This window comes from Staurois parvus, unplaced genomic scaffold, assembly GCF_062004578.1.
Source record: "Staurois parvus isolate SC_StPar_1 unplaced genomic scaffold, SC_StPar_1.0 ptg000673l, whole genome shotgun sequence".
NCBI lineage: Eukaryota > Metazoa > Chordata > Amphibia > Anura > Ranidae > Staurois > Staurois parvus.
The window spans coordinates 1,402,771-1,426,831 of NW_028318469.1; the positions used below are offsets into that span (position 1 = coordinate 1,402,771).

The following is a 24,061-nucleotide window of genomic DNA, read 5'->3' on the forward strand; positions in this document are numbered from 1 at the left end:
AATCACATCCATTCAGTCCACCTCACCTACCGAGACAGGGCCATCAAACTGGGCTAGAGCTTCCTGCAGTCTCCACTGAAATTCAGCTGCCATTTCCTGTTCTTCTACATCCATACCATACTCATCCATACCATAGTGGTAGTTTGGATTGCTCTGAAGGCAGGAAGCAAATCCCACTGCTTGCCACCAAATGTCACCCCAATGGGCTGATTCCATCAGAGAACTGCTTTCTCGCCGCTGGGACACAGGACCAAGGTATCATAGCTGGGCATCACACCTAGACAAGCCAGGGCCCATAGTCAGTAGACAAGAGGGTAGCCTGCAGTCTCCTCCAAAAGACCCTGTCCTGGTCTGTCACAGGCAGTGTCTCTGGATATGGCCCAGATCGACAGCCCCTGCACACTAGATACAGTATGTGAACCATAACAACCAATGGCTGTGTGGCCCCAGGCATCCTAATAACCACTGACATCATCAGTTGCTAGGACAGCGTCCTTGGATACAAGGATGCAGACTGCTGGCAATGTCCTAGCAACCAATGAGGAGATGCAGATGCATGGCTTTGAATGGGAAACTTCAACAGAGAAAAGAAAAAGCACCGCTCACTGACCCAGTGCATGAATATGTGAATGAGTGTAGCCTCAGCCAATGCTGCTCCAGCCAGGCCCTTTGACATGTTTCGTCCCACACACCGGGGCTTGGTCACAGGTGTGTGGTGCAAAACATGTCAGAGGGCCTGGCTGGATTGGCACTGGCTGAGGCCACACTCATCCACATATTCATGCACTGGGTCAGTGAGCAATGCTTTTTCCTTTCTCTAATGATGCTTCAACACCCCTGAATGGTGCGTAGCACCCATCATTGCAAGCAGTGAGAAGATCCTTATCTCAGCTTAGAACGGCAATGCAAAGTTATCTCTAGATCCCTGAGTAGAAAACTGTCACATTTAGTGGCAGTAGTAGTTCCACTACCAAATGCATGACTTCCTACAGCAACAGGATGTGGGCTTTGGTGGTCAGGCAAATCAGGCTATTTTATGCTATATACAGTATATATACCGGGCTAATGCCAAAGCAAAAAGTCGACAACAAGGTGAGAATAAAATGTTGGTATCTTTATTACCGATGTAGAGTAAGGTTCCACACAACAAGCAACACTGACATGTTTCAGTCCAAAAGGACCATATTCTTAGTTAGCTACATACAGTTTGACAAAACAGTTATATAATGGTCTGCCTGCCCTCATGTTACAAATAATTGGAAAACTACACCCATCTAATCCAATGTCAAATATCAAAAGGAGAGGTAGCTGCTGATTACTAGTTCAATGTGGTAAGGGAAACACACAAATTGTTAAACGAATACCCAATGCAAAATACACGAATAAATGCAATTAAGTAAAAAAAAAAATATAGTAAACAAACAAACAAACCAGAAATAAGCAAAGATAAAAAGGAAAAAATAACATTCTTAATATATTATAGGCAGTGTATCAGACAAGAGGGATTAAGGAGGCTGATGCCCCTGGAAGATGAAAACCACAGAAGTACACATCACTACTCCAGTGATCTCCAGTTGTTTCCGGGTCCCATGCTGAGTGGCTGCTCTTCTGCTTACTGAATACAGGAGGTCAGCGACTCAGCAAGGGCCCACTCAGAGAATGCTTTGGATTTTCTGAATGTTCTCTAGTAGGATGAGGTGGAGAGTGTGTTCCACCTCGTCCTCTCTGAGAACACTTTGTATTCATTCAGAAAATCTGAAGCTTTCTCTAAATGGGTCCCATGCCAAGAGGCCGAACTCCTGTGCTTAGAGTACCTAACTGTAGTTCAATATTTTCTGACTCACTGACTTGGAATAAATATGTAGATAAAGTCAAAGTGAAGTCTAAACAAGCATACTTCTTTTAGGTCAAAAAGGACAAAAATCATTTATGTCCAGTTCACACTATAGAAACACAGTTCAGATGAGTTTTTGCATGCATGTTTCTGACACTTTCCGGTGCATTTTTGACGCATTCCGTTGTGTTTTTTATGCATTCCAATTCATTTTTTCCCCTCTCTTTTTCTTCAATTTAAATAGGGACATGTGTATTCCAGTGCGTTTTTTGTGCATTTTGGTGTGTTCCAGTGCATTCCGGTGCTTTTTTTTATGTGTTTTACCATGCTCCTGTACAGTTCTGTGCAGAAAAAATGCAGCATGTTCTACTTTGTTTCTGAAACTGGAATGCACTGGAACTGCAAACACTGGTGTGAACTATGATATTGACAACCATATAACCTACTTTCTGTACGTTTTTGATGCAGAAAAAAAGCAGCTGAAATGCATATAGTATGAACTGGCCCTTAAGCGTTTGCAAAAAGCCTTTTGAGTTGAAAACTTCCTGAGCTCTTCACCTTGTCCAATCAGAGAACACTTAGCATTCATGCAAAGCATTCTCTGAATGGTGCTTGTGAGGGGTAAAGGACAGAAGATTTCAACTGACAGAGCAGCCACTAGCACAAGGGACACTTCTCATTCAATGTAAGTACCATTACGTGTGCTTATTTTTTTTTTTTAATGCAATCAAAGTTAGGCTTTAAGCTTTGTGCATACAAATGAGGTATGTGTTTGTTAGTTTAGGAACATCATTACTGAGCAGTTAATAAACTGAGAAGCTGTGACAGAGTTCATTATTACTGCTTCATTCAGCTGCAGTCATTGAATAGACTGACTCTCCACCCAGCCCTGCCCATCACTTGTTTACCTATAAATCACTATGAAACAATTTGTCATATTGTTAGGACTATTATTCTCACTGGGTTATACTGGCATTTCAAACCGACCTGGGATTATGTAGGTGTAGTTTCGAATGACACTGTATTAAAGTATAAAAAGTATGTCTCTGCACCCCCTAACCCCGTTAACCGAGCCTGTATGCTAACCCTCACATTTAAAGAAGAACTCCAGATTTTATAGATATTTAGATAAGGGTGAGGTTTGATTGCATGTAGTACACTTATTTAAATTCTGTAAATCCAGACATTTTTAGGTGTCATTCAATACTTTTTTTTAATTGTAAAAGGTATAATTTAATCCTCCCCTCAAGCCAAATTTAAAGTGTTAATAACAAAACTGCTCAATAAAACAGCACCACAAATCCCTCATCAGTTGGTCTTCTTATGCAGCCGCTGAATAACATACATAATGGCATCAAAATACCAAAGGGAAAAATAAAGTTCTAACATATGCAGATATTGCTTTTACCTTTTACTTAGTTTCCCTAATAAGCCCAGTTAAATGTTATGTAAAATGGTTTTGTACATCATTTCTCTGAACCAGCCCAAAGACTATTAAGTAGAGACTCATCCCTTACAGTTTCAGTAAGACAAACTATGCCTTAAAGCAAGAAGCTGTCGTGATGTCTCTTTAAATAACTCAAAGTGCTCTGTGAATCCTTTGTCAGTTGTTAAATAGTTATATGTTAAACAAAGATATACATATACAGTATATATTTTCTGTAAATTAAAAAATAACTAACATAAAACTGACACAAAACCATTATAGTCCCCATTTCGAAGAGAAAACAAACATAGAAAGAAGGCACAGAAAACAAGCAAAGGAAGAAGACACACCAGCCTAGTGAATTACTGTGAGACTCTCTATTGGATATAAATAAATATCAATATACTCACAAAGGAGCAGGAAAGAAGTGCATATATCAATTCTCATCTGAGCACCAGACACGTGTCCACCAGCTAAGGCACAGCTTATGTGGTTCGAGAGCTATGCACGCTTCCTCAGTCATTGTCCTCGAAATGCGCAAGTTGCTCCTTAGCTGGTGGACACACGTCTGGTGCTCTGAGGAGAATTGATATAGGCACTTGTTTCCTACACCTTTGTGAGATTATTGGTATTTATTTTTATTCAATAATGAGTCTCATAGTAATGCACTAGGCTGGTGCTCCTTCTTCCTATGCTTGTTTTCTAGTATTGGTTTCCCCTGAACTGAAGAGAGCAGCAAGGCTGTTAGAGTGTGAGCAGTGAAGCATGTCAGAGATGGAGTTTTCTAGTAGTAGCTACTGAAGATATGGCCATTCTGTTCTTCATTTGGACTAAACTGTCTTGAGGGCCTATATCTGTAGCACTGACTATTGTTTTGCTTGCCCCCTATTTAAAGAACTAAGGCAAGCATGATGTCCCCTTATCTGAAAAAGAGAATCTTATGTCATACATAGATCCTCTGCACTCATTTAAAAATTAAAAGAAGAATATTGCTGAAAATCAGAAACTAGGTATCTTAATCGTATACTACAGGCTTGATGTTTAGAGCTCTAAAAATGTTGTTACAAAAGAGTGGGCAGCACAGTGGCTAAATGGTTAGCACCTGTGCCTGTCAATACTAGGTTTGTCGGTTCAACCCATATGGAAGAAATATATATTTTAAAAATATTCTTCCCAAATATAATGACATATATTTGAAATGCTACAATTTTGGCCATATTCAATATATTTCAATAAATATTTACAAATATATGTAAAAATATATGTTAAAATACTTTTTTATATGTTAAAAAAAATCTGAAGAATATATTTAATAATATATATCTTTTAAATATATTCTTCAGATATATTTTTACATATATTTGTAAATGCATTCCAAAAATGTAGATTTGTATTTTTAAAGACATAAAGTATATTTGAAATGTATTTTTAAAAATATTTTTCATATATTTTGTATATATATATATATATATATATATATAGAAATATATTTTGAAATATATTGAATATGGCCAAAATTGTAGCATTTCAAATATATGTCAATATATTTGGGAAGAATATTTTTAAAATATATTTCAAATATATTTTACTTCCATGTGGGGAATCTCAACCATGATACTACCTACATGAAGTTTGCATGTTCTCCCCGTGCCTGTGTGGGTTTCCTGCCACACTCCAAAGACATGCTGGTAGCTTATTTGGGTCCTGTCTAAATTAGTTCTAAAATATATATGAATGTGAGTTAGGGACCCTTAGATTGTAAGCTCCTTGAGGGCAGGGACTGATGTGAATGCACAATATATATGTAAAGTGCTGTGTAAATTGACAGTGCTGTATAAATACCTGTACTAAATAAATAACCAGGTAAAGAAAATTTAAGCTAAGGCTGAAACTCTACATGTCAGAGCCAATTCAAACTCTCCTAGTGACAGGTTGGCCTGGCTTGCTTTTCTCAGGTGCTTGGAAGTTTATATGCAATGAGACCTGTGCAGTGAACCTTACAAATAATGTCTTTTTGTGAGCTATTAAACCTACACTTTAGAAACAGAAGCTAATAAACAGGTTATAATCGTGAAGGATAGATGGGTGCTTTTTAGTATTGCTTAAAACCTTTAGAATTTCAGCAGTGCTTCAGTTAACAATTCATAGTCCAAGCACTCAACCTTATATGCGCCTTAGCTATATATAACTCATTATTTAAATACAGTTAATTTAATGCTATAAATATAAAGAATGCTGTTGGACAGCACCATCCATTATTGTGCAATCATACATGCTTAAACAGTTTATCAGTGTGTGTATGTAGATGTGGTAAACAATTTTCTATTTACACCTTGTAATTATCTATGTACATAGCTGTAGTCATATCTGCTCAGCAAATATGCGGTCCCTGCTTCATTTGTGTTTTGCTGATGCTCTTGTCTCACAAATTTACCAGTCAAGGTTTGCCTGATTGGAAAACAATACATTACAGTATGTAGTCTCTAATTGCTGGTAGCAACAGATCCTGAAGACTAAACCGTCTAAGCAAATACATCAAATTAGTGTGTTTTAGTGATAGTGACAAGTGCATTGCTGGGTGGTCCTGCTGAAGCTTGAGCCCCTGAAGTTAAGGGCCCGGAATAGCATCACCAGTTGAAGCACTTTGCCCTTCCTCAGCACTGCCTCCCCCTTATCCCTGGCCTAGACATTCTTCCTACAACTGACAGTAGCATCTGATGCAGTGGTTGTTGCTCTCTTACAACCATCTGTGTTGTCAAAAAAGGGTACCTGTCACTATGGGGCCGCTAGGTGGTATGGGAGGAGTAGCAATGCCAGCAGCTTAGCCAAACTCACGTTCAGATATTGGACATGGAGGTTGATTTAATTTATGCTTCAGTAACTGGGTAAGGGAAGCCTTGCAAGTGAGGGTTGCTTGTAGGGATATTGGAGTGGGTGTTGGCGGGAGCCAAGTTTCCAGGATCTCAAGATTTTTATTCTGACCCCCTCTTTTCCAGTGCTGGTGATAGAAAAGGACAGACATTTTAACCTTCTAGCAAACCCTTGCTTTCTTTCACAGGATGCAGCAGAATTATTGGTGGGTACAAGTGTAGGGTGATGGCGTGAAGTGTTCTCCATGCACACAATTTTTTTTTACTTTTAAAATGATACAGTGTGGGGGTCCACAAAAAAAAAGGAGCTCATGAACTGTGAAATACAGGGATCATCTTTGAAACAGAGAAAGAAATTGAGGACAGAGATTCTTCAGTTCCTTTCTTTGTAGCCTCAGCTGCACTGCAGATGTCCTGTGTGCCTCTCCCTTCAGCAGCCTTGGGTCAGGGGAGATCTCTCCCCGTCTTCCCATTGCTTTCCATGTGCGGCCTGTTCTTTTTGGGTGGCTGGGCCCTTTTGCTGCCAGGCCCTGCACCCCACTTTTAAACTCAGGTGGTCCGGCCATTTTTGCAATTTTTCCATTGCTTTTTTATTTTTCCCTTACAGCTTTCAGGGTTTGTGAAAGACCACCCAAATCATACATTTTCTAAAAGCATAGGACTAGTAGAATAAAAGAAAGGTGCTACTGATATTTTCAGCCCTGTGATATTTGCACAAACTTCCTGCTAAATTCCTACTAGATACAAAAGTTACAGCTGTATTGAGTTAGTACATAACAAATATTTGTAAATTTTTAATTGTGCCTTTATGTGAAATGGTGAAAACTGAAGGTGCGCAGAACTGTAAATAAACACAATTTACTCTGAAAGTTGTAAGGAAAAAATGATAACCTCAGATTTTTAGAGTTTGTAAAAGACCCTCAAAACCATATTTTTATTATACAGGATTTATAGTTTGCTCAGCGCTTTACAATATAACCATATATTTTCTGAAACAACCTACATAATAAAAAAAATGCGGTGCTGATTTTTTTAGGCCCTGCACTAGTTGTGCAAATGTTCATCAAATCACTACTTTCACTAAAAATATACTAAAATCATTATCAGTGCACACAAACACAACATAACTTTTTTTAATTCCTTCTAAATTTTTACTTAGGCCTCGTTCACATGGGGCATACTAAAGTGTCATGTTTACCCGCATGAGGATGCTCAGGTATTCCGTGCATCCCATGCAGACAGTCCTATTTATGTCAATTGGGAAGCAGCTTCTGCACGGGCATAGCCTTTGCTCCCAATCTGACATCCGTGTGGGTATGGGTGAACAACCCCAAATGCAGACCGTGTAAGCTCAGGGACATACACCCGGACCCACATGGATGTCAAATTAGAAGCAACGGTTGTGTTCGTGCTACATCCCACATGACATCAATGGGACTGCCTGCACAGGGATACATGTAAGATCTGTGCATCCCTATGCGGGTATACCAGGCCTTGCAGGGGCGTACTCTGTGAATGCCCTGCGTGAACAAGATCTTACTATTTCTTTCTTCTTTTTTTTTTACAATTTTATATTTTATTATTCTGTACTTTTTTGGGAGATTAGGGGGTGGTGGGGCTTTGGTTAGATATCAGACCCCTGATGTCTCTTTTTTGAGACAGAGAAAGGGGTGGGGGGTGCTTTGGTTAGATATTAGACCCCTGATGTCTCTTTTTTGAGAGAGAGAAAGGGACTGAAGACAGTCCATTTCTCTGCAGCCTAAGCTGCGCATTATATGAATTAATAAGGGGTCTGTATAGAAACTCTTTTCCATTCATAAACTGACACATAGCAAACACAGTTTACTATGTTCAGTTATCAGTTGGTACAGGAGCGAACAGTAGTGATCACTGACTATATCCACTGGAGGATGATTACCAAGTGACCATGAGCTTATAGCAGAAGAAGGAATTCAGGTCAGCGCGGTGTATGGACCTGGCCAGCTGGAAGCAGTGCAGTGGGTCCGTACACTGTGTGGACCTGGCAGCAAAAGGGTTAAAGTATTACGAAAGCCTGTATTTGTTTAGTTATTAAAATACCAAATGTATACTCACCTGTTCTGAGCAATGGTATTACACAGAGCGGCCCTGATCCTCCTCTTCTCAGGTCCCCCACCGGTGATCTTGGCTCCTTCTCTTCTTTATGTGCCCCCATAACAAGCCATTTGGGGGCACACAGTGAGTGCTCGCTCCTGACCTATGTGTCTACGGAGCCGGGCTCCACAGACACACACAGTGGGACTTAGCCCCACCCCCACTTCCTCTTCACTGCATGTGATTGACAGCAGCAAGAGCTAATGTCTGCTGTTGCAGTCCCTGTGTGAGGAGGAAAAAAGGGGAGAAGAAATGCAGTTATGCTCAGCGCTGATCTCTTCTCTCCTCTCTCCCCTTTCACAAAGTAAAGCAAGCAATGCATTAAGGTAAAGATATGTTTTTAGATTTAGTATCACCAGGGGCGGACTGACCATTCGGGCATTGCCCGAGCGCCCGGGGTCAGTAGGGGGCCCGTTGAGAGGCTCATTGGGCACAATTCACCAAACGGTATCTCACCGAATCCGAGTATGTGGTAGGATACCTCATAGCATATTAAAAAAAAAGTTTGAATTCACCAAAAAGAGCTACTAAAATACCACATCAGTTATTTTATCAAGTCATGTGGTATTTTAGTAGTGAAAACCATGCGTTCATGTTTCAGCTGTCAGCGGGGTTCCTAAATGACAGCTGAATGTAAAAGAAAGAATTGCCGGCAATTAAAAAAATTATTTTAAAAACCGGCGTGGGGTCTGGTATGGATGTTGAGCGGAACCCCCACACCAAAATTTGGGGCGGCCCCCCCAAATCCATACCAGACCCTTATATAAGCATGCAGCCCGGCAGGTCAGGAAAGGGGGGGGGGCGAGCGACCTGGGATTATGTAGGTGTAGTTTCGAATGACACTGTATTAATGTATTATTTTCTGTAAATTAAAAAATAACTACCGGTAACATAAAACTGACACAAAACCATTATAGTCCCCATTTTGAAGAGAAAACAAACATAGAAAGAAGACACAGAAAACAAGCATGGGGAGAAGACACACCAGCCTAGTGAATGACTTTGAAACTCTCTATTGGATATAAATAAATATCATCTCTCATCTGAGCACCAGACACGTGTCCACCAGCTAAGGCACAGCTTATGTGGTTCGAGAGCTATGCACGCTTCCTCAGACATTGTCCTCGAAATGCGCAAGTTGCTCCTTAGCTGGTGGACACACGTCTGGTGCTCTGAGGAGAATTGATATAGGCACTTGTTTCCTACACCTTTGTGAGATTATTGGTATTTATTTTTATTCAGTAAAGAGTCTCATAGTAATGCACTAGGCTGGTGCTCCTTCTTCCTATGCTTGTTTTCTAGTATTGGTTTCCCCTGAACTGAAGAGAGCAGCAAGGCTGTTAGAGTGTGAGCAGTGAAGCATGTCAGAGATGGAGTTTTCTAGTAGTAGCTACTGAAGATATGGCCATTCTGTTCTTCATTTGGACTGAACTGTCCTGAGGGCCTATATCTGTAGCACTGACTATTGTTTTGCTTGTCCCCTATTCAAAGAACTAAGGCAAGCATGATGTCCCCTTATCTGAAAAAGAGAATCTTATGTCATACATAGATCCTCTAAACTCATTTAAAATTTAAAAGAAGAATATTTCTGAAAATCAGAAACTAGGTATCTTAATCGTATACTACAGACTTGATATTTAGAGCTCTAAAAACGTTGTTACAAAAGAGTGGACAGCACAGTGGCTAAGTGGTTAGCACCTTTGCCTGTCACCACTAGGTTTGTCGGTTCAACCCATATGGAAGAAAAATATATTTTAAAAATATTCTTCCCAAATATATTAATATATATTCGAAATGCTACAATTTTGGCCATATTCAATATATTTCAAAATATATTTAAATATATGAGTGATTGCAATCTTCAATAACATGCAGTTGTGATAGGTCAAAGTGAAACAAAAAACAAGAAGCGCACCAACCTTGCGTATTACCTCAGTAACAGAATTTATTAATGGAAGATAGGTACTCACAAACAGCGAATAAAATTAGGCATGTAGTCCTCAAAGGGACTTCAAAGATAAGAAGCCAGAGCGAATCCCATCATGGGGGTAGACACTCAGTATAGCTGACACGTTTCGAAGGCTATGCCTTCTTCCTCAGAGCTTGTGATAGGTATCACTATCCATGTCTCCGGTCTCCATCAAAATGGTGCCGAAGCATAGCGCATGCGCCTTTTTGCCTAATTATTGTGCTTGACAACGTCATGGCGTTCATTGGCTCACCCTCTGATGTGCGTGGCACGTAACACGTAAGGAGGAGCTGACACACGCCGTTGATGTCACACCGTCGGAGCATTGTGGAGCTCCGGCGGCCATCTCCTTTCAGGGACGGTTAGTCCTTTCCATCGCATTTTACACTATGTTTGGATGCATCCCTGTCTCTTAATAAATTTATCAGACCTACTACACTATGGGTATCTTTTTGTTTTGACCCCGTGTGGGGAGTATTATTTCCTCAGATGCTCTCCTATCAGTGTACCCAGAAAGGAAGTTTCCTACTTATCTGCTGACCACAGCGCCTAAGGAGAGTGAGGTTCCTGCCTATCTGCTGACAGCAGCATCCATCCGTCCTTAAAGGGGAACCCAGGACTATTACCATCCTGTGAGGGGGCTCTCCAGTTGGATACCTGATGACACCCTGTTTTTACCACTTATATTGCACTAATATAGTGCACGTCTGGTGAGTGCGCATTTTTTCCATTACTGTAAGGCACCCGCACCGGTCTGTACAAGTGGGGACTTTCTTCACCATTGAGCCACCTCATGAACATTACAATCAGTTTATTATATATGATTAATTTTATTCACAATTTATATTTTATTCATTTATTACTCATTTAATACTGTTCATTATAGCGCTGCACTATTTGTTGTTTATATTTAAATATATATATACACATATATTGTGTTGAAATGCATTTTTATTTCAAAATATATGAAAAATATTTTTTAAAAAAACATTTCAAATGTACTGTATGTCTTTAAAAATACAAATCTACATTTTTGGAATGCATTTATAAACATATGTAAAATTATATATTAAAATGACTTTTTTGTATATTAAAAAAAAAGTCTGAAGAATATATTTAAAAATATATATTTTTAAAATATATTCTTCAGATATATTTTTACATATATTTGTAAATGCATTGCAAAAATATAGATTTGTATTTTTAAAGACATACAGTATATTTGAAATGTATTTAAAAAAAAGTTTTCATATATTTTGTAATAAAACCCCATTTCAACATACAGTATATATATATATACAGTTGCAAGAAAAAGTATGTGAACCCCTTGGGATTACGTGGAGTTTTGCATGAATTGGGCATAAAATGTGCTCTGAACGTCATCTAAGTCACAACAACAGAAGAACACAGTCTGCTGAACATAATACTACACAAACATTAGATGTTGCCATGGTTTAATTGCACATAACATGTAAACATTCACAGTGCAGGGAGGAAAAAGTATGTGAACCTTTGGACTTACAAACTGGTTGACCCTCCTTTGGCAGCAATAACCTCAACCAAACATTTCCTGTAGTTGCAGATCAGACCTGCACAACGATCTGGAGTAATTTTGGACCACTCCTCTTCACAAAACTGTGTCAGTGTAGCAATATTCTTGGGATGTCTGGTGTGAATCGCTCTCTTAAGGTCATGCCACCGCATTTCAATTGGGTTGAGGTCAGGACTCTGACTGGGCCACTCCAGAAGGCGTATTCTGTGCTGTTGCAGCCATTGTTTTGTTGAATTACTTGTATGCTTTAAGTCATTGTCCTGTTGCATCGCCCATCCTCTGCGGAGCTTCAGTTGGCGGACAGATGGTCGTACGTTTTCCTGCAAAATGTCTTGATAAACTCTAGAATTCATTTTCCAGAGTTTCCATCAATGACAACAATCCGTCCAGGCCCTGAGGCAGCAAAGCATCCCCAAACCATGATGCTCCCTCCGCCATGTTTTACAGTGGGGATGAGGTTTTAATGGTGTGCTGTGCCTTTTTTTCTCCACAGATAGTGTTGTGTGTTCTTCCCAAACAACTCAATCTTGGTTTCATCTGTCCACAGTATATTTTGCCAGTAGTGCTGTGGAACATCCAGGTGCTCTTTTGCAAACTTCAAACGTGCTGCAATATTCTTTTTGGACAGCAATGGCTTCCTACGTGGTGTCCTCCCATGTACTCCATTCTTGTTTAATGCTTTCCTTATTGTAGATGTGTCAACAAAAATGTTAGCATGTGCCAGAGATTTCTGTAGGTCTTTAGCTGACACTCTGGGATTCCTCTTTACCTCATGCAGCATCTGCGCTGTGCTCTTGCAGTCATATTTACAGGATGACCACGCCTAGGGAGAGTAGCAACAGTGCTAAACTTTCTCCATTTGTAGACAGTCTGTCTTACCGTGGACACATGAACATCAAGGCTTTTGGAGATACTTTTGTAACCCTTTCCAGCTTCATGCAAGTCAACAATTCTTGATCGTAGGTCTTCTGAGAGCTCTTTTCTGCGAGGCATGGTTCACATCAGACAGTGCTTCTTGAAACTAGTAAACCCAAAACAGGTGTGTGTTTTTTAGGGGCAGAACAGCTGTCAGCAACACATCCAATATCATCACACTGATTGGAGTCAAGGTTGACTCACTCCTGGCTCCATTTAGCTCTGGGAGAAGTCATTAAGCTAGGGCCTCACATACTTTTTCCTCCCTGCACTGTGAATGTTTACATGTTATGTGCAATTAAACCATGGCAACATCTAATGTTTGTGTAGTATTATGTTCAGCAGACTGTGTTCTTCTATTGTTGTGACATATTTGACATTCAGAGCACATTTTATGCCCAATTCATGCAAAACTCCACGTAATCCCAAGGGGTTCACATACTTTTTCTTGCAACTGTATATATATATATTTTTTTTTTTTTCTTGAAATATATTGAATATGGCCAAAATTTCAAATGTATGTCAATATATTTGAGAAGAATATATTTAAAATATATGTCAAATATATTTTTCTTCCGTGTGGGAAATCTCAACCATGATACTACCTACGTGAAGTTTGCATGTTCTCCCCATGCCTGTGTGGGTTTCTTTCCATACTCCAAAGACATGCTGGCAGGTTATTTGGGTCCTGTCTAAATTAGTTCTAATATATATATGAATGTGAGTTAGGGACCTTAGATTGTAAACTCCTTGAGGGCAGGGACTGATGTGAATGCACAATATATATGTAAAGTGCTGTGTAAATTGACAGTACTGTATAAATACCTGTACTAAATAAATAACCAGGTAAAGAAAATTTAAGCTAAGGCTGAAACTCTACATGTCAGAGCCAATTCAAACTCTCCTAGTGACAGGTTGCCCTGACGGGTGCTTGTAAGTTTATATGCAATGAGACCTGTGCAGTGAACCATACAAATAATGTCTTTTTGTGAGCTATAAAAACCTACACTTTAAAAACAACAGAAGCTAATTAACAGGTTATAATCGTGAAGGACAGATGGGTGTGTCACAGTATAGGTGCTCTGCCAATTATTAATTTCTGCTTTAATCCCCACATTAATCCCTTGTGCCAAAATGAAGTACATCCTTAATACATCCCTTACTGTCTTGTGCCAAATGTTCCCAAATTCAATTAATGTATGTCCTCCGTGTCACCCTGCCAAATGTTCCCAAATTCAATTAGCGTATTTCCTCCTCCATGTCACCCTGCTAAATGTCCCAAATTCCATTAACGTATTTCCTCCTCCATGTCCTCTTGCCAAATGTCCCCAAATTCCATTGTCACATGGCCCCCCACTGTTACCCCCTGTTTCCGGCTGCATTTCTCTCCATGCAGCTGAATGACCCCCCTCCACCTCTCATCCTGCCGTGCAGGACAAGAGGTGCGGCTTTCACCACCCATCACTATCTCCTCCTCCTCCGGCGCGGCCGGAGAGGAGAAGGTAGCGAGGTTCACACCTCTCCGCGGAGTGGTGCAAACCTCCTGCGGGGATGTTTCAGGCCGTGGCGTCAAACTGACGCCACCCCAGCCCTGTCATCCGCACCACGGGCACGGGGAGTTCCCGCACTTGCGGATGTCCCTGGACAAAGGTTGCGCTCATGAGAGCGTGGCCCTTGTCCAGGGGGCGTGCCTCATTGCCGGGCGACGAGACACACCAGCCCCGGCCCGCCCCCAGTTGCCAGGACGACCTGAGAGCGTCCTGCATCAGTTTAAGAGGCTGATGCCGGGCTCTCCAGTCATCCTTCTCCGCTCCGCAGCCATCAAGGGATCCCAGCTGCGGCTGGACCCTCGTGGCTAACTCTGCTAGAGCCCCCAAGGATACAGGGGGACCCCGCACACGCTAGCCTGCCCGATGACCCCCAGCCAAAGGGGGGAGACCGCACCAGCTAGCCTGCCTGAAGACCCCCAGCCCAAAGGGGGAAGACCGCACAAACCAGCCTGCCTGAGACCCCCAGCCAAAGGGGGGGGGAGACCACACAAGCCAGCCTGCCTGAGACCCCCAGCCAAAGGGAGGGAGACCACACAAGCCAGCCTGCCTGAGACCCCCAGCCAAAGGGGGGAGACCGCACACGCCAGACTGCCTGAGACCCCCAGCCAAAGGGGGGAGACCGCACACGCCAGACTGCCTGAGACCCCCAGCCGAAGGGGGGGGAGACCGCACACGCCAGCCTGCCTGAGACCCCCAGCCGAAGGGGGGGGAGACCGCACCTGCCAGCCTGCCTGAGACCCAGCTAAGGGAGAGACCACTCACCTACTCCGGACCCCAACAGGTACCTGTGTCCTACTATCTTATCCCTGGGAGACCGGGCACCCTGTCGGATCCGTAAGCGTATGCTTTCCCCTGTTTTACCTGAACTGTTCCTGCGCTGCCCCCCTACCCCCCCCCCACCGTTGGATTACAATCTGCTACAGAAACTTTTCCTTTGCCCTTGGGGCTGGACTACAAGTGTTTTAGCCCTCTCCTTGCTGTTCCCCTATTGGCGAGGTCACCCTCCCTGCAATCTCCCCATTGAGTGACTGGCATTTTTATCTCAATAAAGCTTTGTGCATTTGCCATCTGCTCTGTGTGTTCTGTCCTGCCTACCTTCCATCACAGGGTGCTTTTTAGTGTTGCTTAAAACCTTTAGAATTTCAGCAGTGCTTCAGTTGTATACTAACAATTCAAAGTCCAAGCACTCAACCTTATATGCGCCTTAGCTATATATAACTCATTATTTAATTACAGTTAATTTAATGCTATAAATATAAAGAATGCTGTTGGACAGCACCATCCATTATTGTGCAATCATACATGCTTAAACAGTTTATCAGTGTGTGTATGTAGATGTGGTAAAATTTTTTCTATTTACACCTTGTAATTATCTATGTACATAGCTGTAGCCAGCAAATATGCGGTCCCTGCTTCATTTGTGTTTTGCTCTTGTCTCACAAATTTACCAGTCAAGGTTTGCCTGATTGGAAAACAATACATTATGTAGTCTATAATTGCTGGTAGCAACAGATCCTGAAGACTAAACCGTCTAAACAATTACATCAAATTAGTGTGTTTTAGTGATAGTGACAAGTGCATTGCTGGGTGGTCCTGCTGAAGCTTGAGCCCCTGAAGTTAAGGGCCCAGAATAGCATCACCAGTTGAAGCACTTTGCCCTTCCTCAGCACTGCCTCCCCCTTATCCCTGGCCTAGACATTCTTCCTACAACTGACAGTAGCATCTGATGCAGTGGTTGTTGCTCTCTTACAAACATCTTTGTTGTCAAAAAAGGGTACCTGTCACTATGGGGCCGCTAGGTGGTATGGGAGGAGTAGCAATGCCAGCAGCTTAGCCAAACTCACGTTCAGATATTGGACATGGAGGTTGATTTAATTTATGCTTCAGTAACTGGGTAAGGGAAGCCTTACAAGTGAGGGTTGCTTGTAGGGATACTGGAGTGGGTGTTGGCGAGAGCCAAGTTTCCAGGATCTCAAGATTTTTATTCTGACCCCCTCTTTTCCAGTGCTGGTGGTAGAAAAGGACAGACATTTTAACCTTCTAGCAAACCCTTGCTTTCTTTCACAGGATGCAGCAGAATTATTGGTGGGTACAAGTGTAGGGTAATGCTGGGAAGTGTTCTCCATGCACACAATTTGTTTTTACTTTTAAAATGATACAGTGTGGGGGTCCACAAAAAAAAGGAGCTCATGAACTGTGAAATACAGGGATCATCTTTGAGACAGAGAAAGAAATTGAGGACAGAGATTCTTCAGTTCCTTTCTTTGTAGCCTCAGCTGCACTGCCGATGTCCTGTGTGCCTCTCCCTTCAGCAGCTGAAAACCAGCATGAGGAAGAGGGGAAGAAATTGGCTTTAAGCTGCTACAGGGAGCTGAACAGGCCACCGTTCCTGTAATTGCTGCAGTATCGAGCCTTCCTGTCCTGCCAACATCCAATTCCCCCTGCTGCCCAGGCCCCATACAGGAGGAAAGGCAGTTCCCCCTTATCAACAGCCTTGGGTCAGGGGAGATCTCTCCCTGTCTTCCCATTGCTTTCCATTTGCGTCCTGTTCTTTTTGGGTGGCTGGGCCTATGTAACCCTTTTGCTGCCAGGCCCTGCACCCCACATTTAAACTCAGGTGGTAAGGCCATTTTTGCAATTTGCCATTGCTTTTTTATTTTTCCCTTACAGCTTTCAGGGTTTGTGAAAGACCACTCAAATCATACATTTTCTAAAAGCATGAGACTAGTAGAATGAAAGGAAGGTGCTACTGATATTTTCAGGCCCTGTGATATTTGCACAAACTTCCTGCTAAATTCCTACTAGATCCAAAAGTTACAGCTGTATTGAGTTAGTACATAACAAATATTTGTAAATTTTCAACTGTGCCTTTTTGTGAAATGGTGAAAAATGGTGAAAACTGAGGGTGCGCAAAACTGTAAATAAACACAACTTACTCTAAAAATCTTAGGTTATCATTTTTTCCTTACAACTTTCAGAATTTGTAAAAGACCCCCAAAACCATGTATTTTCTGAAACAACCTATATAATAAAAAAAATGTGGTGCTGATTTTTTTTAGGCCCTGCACTAGTTGTACAATGTTCATCAAATCTCTACTTTCACTAAAAATACACTAAAATCATTATCAGTGCACACAAACACAACATAACTTTTTTTAATTCCTGCTAAATTTCTACTTAGGCCTTGTTCACATGGGGCATACTAAAGTGTTGTGTTTACCCGCATGGGGATGCTCAGGTATTCCGTGCATCCCATCCTATTTATGTCAATTGGGAAGCAACTGCTGTATGGGCATAGCCTCTGCTCCCAATCTGACATCTGTGTGGGTCTCTTCCGCACAACCCTGGCCGGTGCTTGTGGGGGTCTGCAGGCGGGGGCTTATCAGAATCTGGAAGTCCCCTTTAGCAAGGGGGCTCCAAGATCCCGCCACCCCATGTGAATGAGTATGGAGTACACTCAGGGCATGCTGGGTCAATGATGTCACTGGGTGGCCCCCGACCCTTACGTATTTAAGAACTGTAAAGCCAGCAGAGTGGAACTTTTTTTCTCTTTTGTCGGGTAGGGGCGGTGGCGGACATCGTGATTAAGGTTGGCGGACATCGTGATTGACGTTGGATCTACTTTGGGGGACATTCTTTTATTTTTCTTCTTTTAATAAAGGACTTGTCAAAGACTGTCTCCTGTCCTTTTTCACACTACACTTTTTTTTTGTTAATGGGTAGCGGTATCATGTACCCCATACTCATTCTAATGGGGAGGGATCTGGGGGCCGCCTTGCTAAAGGGGGCTTCCAGATTCCGATAATCCCCCTGCCCACAGACCCCCACAACCACAGGCCAGGGTTGTGGGGAAGAGGCCCTTGTTTCCATCAACATGGGGACAAGGTGCTTTGGGGGGAGAGCCCCCCAAAGCACCCCCCATGTTGAGGGCATGTGGCCTGGCATAGTTTAAGAGGCCAGGCCACATGCATGCTCGGATAAGGGTCTGGTATGCATCTTGGCCATTTTTGGCATGGGGGTTCTCCTCAAAACCCATACCAGACCCAAAGGGCTTGGTATGACTGGAGGGGGGACCCCATGACGTTGTTTTATTATTTTCAATGCCCTTTTTATGCAGCTGAGCTGCAATATGTAGGTGGGTTGTTGTGTGGGTGTGGCTTTGGCTTGAGTGTAGGTGGAGACACAGGGGGCCCCACTATCTCTTATTGCCTGGGGCGCCATGAGTTGTCAGTCTGCCTCTGAGTATCACTTTAAAGTATTACTAAACCCACAACAGTAAAATCAGTCTGTATGTGCAGTTAGGCATGCTTGTTATACCCACTGTGGAACCTAAGGGGTTTATCCTCTGCATTGTGTATAAAGGCTGTTTGATCCTTTCTTCTCTGCCCCTCCTCTTGTTGAAATGACCATCTGATACAGACTGAATCTATAGTCACATGCACATGCTCAGTTTTGTGTGTATTGCTAGAGAGGTTTTTTTTTTTTTCTAGGGAGGGTGCATGTGATCAGCACAGGGCCAACTGTCCAGACGAGGATCAGAACTTTCACATCCTCCTAGAGCAGAAAGAAAACTCCTCCTACAAGCTTTAACCAGTGCTCTGCTGAAGTCACAAGATTGCTCTAACTGCTGATGAGAAAAGGTATTTAGCAGTTTATATTTACTAAAATAATTGGGTACTTGTCTGTTAATTCACCGGATTTATTTATATATATATAATTTTTTATATATTTAAATAAAACATATAAAATATATATATTTTTTATATATATATATATATATATATATATATATATATATATATAAATAAATCCGGTGAATTAACAGACAAGTACCATATTTGCATTTCCATGCTGTGTGTACTGTGGGAGACCAGATATAGTGAATGCAGGGTCCTGGGTTTAATAATACTTTAAGGGACCTGGAGCTGCAGCTCCAATAGCCACTACGTTAATCTGGCCATGTCTCTAAATATAGTCCTGTTGGAGCTGCAATTAAAATACGTGAGCGAAGCAGCTCTAATCTGTAGGAAGATACCTACCTGTGGCTTCTCTTTCTGCTTGTAGGCCTGTTGGTACTTCATGCAAACATGCTCGTCTATTGGGATACAAAAACAAAAGCCTTTTTCTCTGACATTAAAATAAATGTATTTCAGCGTGTTACGTCTGCGGGTTTAAGCAGGACATAGTACTACTTGATTTAAATACACATGTGGCTGCTAAAACTAAAAATATATATATATTTTTTAGTTTTAGCAGCCACATGTGTACATATACTGTCTATATATATTTATATATACATACAGTGCTCAGCATAAATGAGTACGCCTCAACAGATTTGTCAGAAAACCTTTCCTTTCCTTTCAGAATCAACATTTTCTATAAAACATTATACAACAAAATGCGGGCCATTTGTTGCAAACAAGATTTGTTAATTTGCACACACAAAAAGGTATTTTTCCTAACAAATTCATTCAAGACCATTTTGCAAAAATTAATACACCCCAATGAAAGTCTTAGGAAATTTTAGACAACAAAATCCTAATTAACAAGAATTCAACTACAGGTGAGTCCAATTATTCATTAAACAGATGTCCAGCAGAGAGTTGATGATAAAAGGAGATTACTTAACAAAGAAAACCCCTTCCCATTTCATGCTGTCAGCAATGGCACTACATGGAAGAGAAATGTCACAAGGCCTGAGAAAGAAAATAATTTCTTTACACAAGAAAGGTGAAGGCTACAAGATCAGCAAAGCTTTACTTATCAGTCAGAATACTGTACCAAAAGTGATACAAAAATTTAACAAAGATCTCTTATGATGAGAAGGGTTGAAGAAAATCGCCATGTAAGTTTACTGCAGTTAGCTAAAGCAGTACAAAAGCCAAAGTGGGATGATTGCTTCCTGTGACACAATACAGTGTACACTGCAGAGGAATGGCAGGCATGGGTGTCTTCCACGAAGGAAGCCTTTCCTGAAGCCCATGCACAAAAAAACCTGCCTGGAATTTGCCAGGGCCCATGCTCAAAAAGAAGACTACTGGGACTCTGTACTCTGAAGTGATGAGACCAGGATAAATATTTTTAGAAATGATGGTTTCAAAACTGTATGGCATCGTAAAGGTAAGGAGTACAAAGAAAAATACATGATACCTACAGTGAAAAATGGTGGTGGCAGTGTCCTTCTGTGTGGCTGTATGAGTGCTGCTGGTGTTGGGGAGCTGCATTTCATTGATGGAATTATGAATTCACAGATGTACTGCTGTCCTGTCTCTCCAATCTAAGCATTGATAGTGTGAACTCTGTAACTTACAGTTGTGATGAGATAGCGATAACTTCAACCTCAGTTGGATACCACAGTCAGTGACTCAATCGATAAGACATCTTGTAGATCTTGTGAAGTTTATTCCATAAACTGAAAGAATCTTACAACAATGAACATCTGATAGGTCAAAAGATCATAATGTTTCTGCTCCATGCCATAAGGCTTGCTGCAATGCATTCCTGGGAAAGGGGGAGAGCTATCTATACAATATTAACTAAACCAAAGGAAAGGGAGGGGCAGAAACAAGATATAGAAAACACGTAAAGGCATATGACAGTCAATATGACAGTCATGTGAAACATGACACTCACTGTCGAAATCTATGATTTCTATTATAATAAACTTTAGTTCAAGTCCAAGATATATAGTGAAGATTCTTTTCAGGAACATCTGCAAAACAAGAGGGAAGGGAAGAACAAAGGAAAACAATGCAAACATTTAGCATAATACTTGCAGATGTTGGTCTCGAATGTCCGGACTGAGACATGGAAATCCATATTCAGAGGGGAAGGCAGCAACATGCACGATTCCTTCTTACCTCCCTTTAAATCAGGTTGATGACTTATCTTTCTCTTTGGGCAAAAGAAGTACTAGTTCCTTTATAGGCCTGGAGTGAAGGTGTGCAAAACCTTCTTTCATGGTGGATATAGCCAAGATGTGTACCGAAATGCAGTAGTAGGTACTGCACGACTGCCACGGTCAGCAGGGTTGAGGCTTGTAGGAACATAATGCCATTGTTCAGGTGTAGAGAAGACATGAATCTCTCTTCTGGTGGCATTCTTTAAGGATGCTTGGGTGTAAGAGTGTGGTATCTGGAGTTGTTCTAATGCTTTTAGAGACTGTTTCCAGGATTCCCACCTTTGTTGTTTCTCCCTGGGTAAGGGGGTATCCCAGTCTGAGCTTTCAGAAGTAGGTTGTCTCAATAGTATCTTACCCTGAATGGTGAGAGGTGTAATGAAACCTAACGGATCATAAATGCTGTTTACTGTAGACAATACTCCTTGTTTTGTGAAGGGCTTGTTACAGGCTGATGCTTGAAATGTGAATGTGTCTTGTTTAACATTCCAAAGCAATCCAAGACTGCGTTGTGTAACAGAAAGGTCAGATCCTAGTTGGAATTTCTTCACACTGACAGCATAGTCATCAGAAGGAAAGGCTATCATGACCTTGTCACTGTTAGAGATGATTTTGTGAAGTCTGAGGTTTGCAGTGGCAAGCATGTTCTGGGTTCTGGTAAGAAGGTCAATAGCTTCTTCTTTATTGGGCAGAGATTTGAGTCCATCATCTACATAGAAATTCCTTTCGACGAACTGTCTTGCATCAGATCCAAATTCTTTCTCACCCTCTTGAGCTGTTTTCCTCAGTCCATAAATTGCTACTGCAGGAGAAGGACTGTTACCGAAAACATGTACCTTCATACGGTAGTCTATGACTTCATCGTTGACATCATTATTGCGGTACTATCGGAACCTGAGGATGTTTCTGTAGTCTTCACAGACGATGAAACAGTAGAACATCTGCTGAATGTCAGCCATAACAGCAATTGGCTATTGTCTGAAGCAAAGTAAAACTCCTATGAGATTGTTGTTCAGATTAGGCCCAGTGAGAAGATTATCATTGAGGGAGACACCTTCATGATGAGCACTTGAGTCAAAAACCACCCTAATTTGATCAAGCTTGCAAGGATGGTAGACACCAAAGCATGGTAAGCACCAACATTCTTCTCCTTCCGTAAGAGGAGGTGTAGGCTCAGCATGATCTCTCTCAAACACCTTCTGCATAAAATCCACAAAGTGCTTTCTCATCTCAGGCTTCTGGATCAAACTGCGATTTAAAGAAACAAACTGTGATTCTGCGTGTACCCTGTTGTTTGGTAGTCTCTTTCTTGGGGTAAAAAATGGTAGAGGTGCTACCTAACTGTTGGAATCATCTTGGTAGAACTCTTTACTCATGGTTTTCAAGAATTCTTTGTCTTCTATGGTAGCTGCCAACTCATTGTCTTTAGTGGTTACCTTGAACAATGTGTTGCTGATGTTGTCATCCACTCATCCCAGAGATTAAGAGCTTTCTTATTGTCTTGTATGATGTGCTGTTGTGCACCTTTTTCAAACAGTCTTTCTTTCACAATATATTTATGTGGTCGTTGTGCAGAACAAGTTGTTTGTCCATTTGACAGGAAATGTGTTTTAAAGGAAGAGACTGAGTAGGACCTCCTGTCCTTGTCTAGGCAGACATTGCCTATGATGACCCATCCTAGATCCAACAAACAAGAGATCCCTGTGCTCAAATCCATACAGCTAGTGCATGCATTTATCCATCAGGTGCTAAAGGGGTGTAACCACATTAACTCTAGAAATTCTGAAGGACCCTCTGCACACTGGTATATACCCTTTCAAGCAAACTATGCAACAAATAGGGATATTTGGTTCACACATATTGCAATACATGTTTAAGCTGGCCAACTGCGTCAAAGTAATCCCTCTATGGCCAGTCCTACTCTGCCCACGCAAGTGCTACTGTGGACACAATGCTAGCATACGGGAAAAGACACAATGGGGAGAGCTACAAGGTTCAGGTCTGGCTACTGACCCAACAATACAACAAACAAGAGATCCCTGTGCTCAAATCCATACAGCTAGTGCATGCATTTATCCATCAGGTGCTAAAGGGGTGTAACCACATTAACTCTAGAAATTCTGAAGGACCCTCTGCACACTGGTATATACCCTTTCAAGCAAACTATGCAACAAATAGGGATATTTGGTTCACACATATTGCAATACATGTTTAAGCTGGCCAACTGCGTCAAAGTAATCCCTCTATGGCCAGTCCTACTCTGCCCTGCCTACGCAAGTGCTACTGTGGACACAATGCTAGCATAGGGGAAAAGACACAATGGGGAGAGCTACAAGGTTCAGGTCTGGCTACTGACCCAACAATACAACAAACAAGAGATCCCTGTGCTCAAATCCATACAGCTAGTGCATGCATTTATCCATCAGGTGCTAAAGGGGTGTAACCACATTAACTCTAGAAATTCTGAAGGACCCTCTGCACACTGGTATATACCCTTTCAAGCAAACTATGCAACAAATAGGGATATTTGGTTCACACATATTGCAATACATGTTTAAGCTGGCCAACTGCGTCAAAGTAATCCCTCTATGGCCAGTCCTACTCTGCCCTGCCTACGCAAGTGCTACTGTGGACACAATGCTAGCATAGGGGAAAAGACACAATGGGGAGAGCTACAAGGTTCAGGTCTGGCTACTGACCCAACAATACAACAAACAAGAGATCCCTGTGCTCAAATCCATACAGCTAGTGCATGCATTTATCCATCAGGTGCTAAAGGGGTGTAACCACATTAACTCTAGAAATTCTGAAGGACCCTCTGCACACTGGTATATACCCTTTCAAGCAAACTATGCAACAAATAGGGATATTTGGTTTCCATCCTAGATCCAGACGCTGAGCATATGGTGCATTT

General features: G+C 41.6%; 1 protein-coding gene across 3 annotated transcripts in view; it reads left to right on the forward strand.

Moving 5' to 3' along the window:
- The window catches only part of GAL3ST1 (galactose-3-O-sulfotransferase 1), an 89,033-nt gene that overhangs the window by 38,225 nt on the left and 26,747 nt on the right, over window positions 1–24,061 (forward strand). For 2 of the 3 annotated variants that reach the window (XM_089652214.1, XM_089652212.1), the window contains exon 2: window positions 18,740–18,889. The exons of the other annotated variant lie outside the window; for it this stretch is intronic. The gene's annotated coding sequence lies outside the window, so the exon portion shown is untranslated. The remainder of the gene's footprint in view (window positions 1–18,739; window positions 18,890–24,061) is intronic. 3 annotated transcript variants of the gene reach the window in all.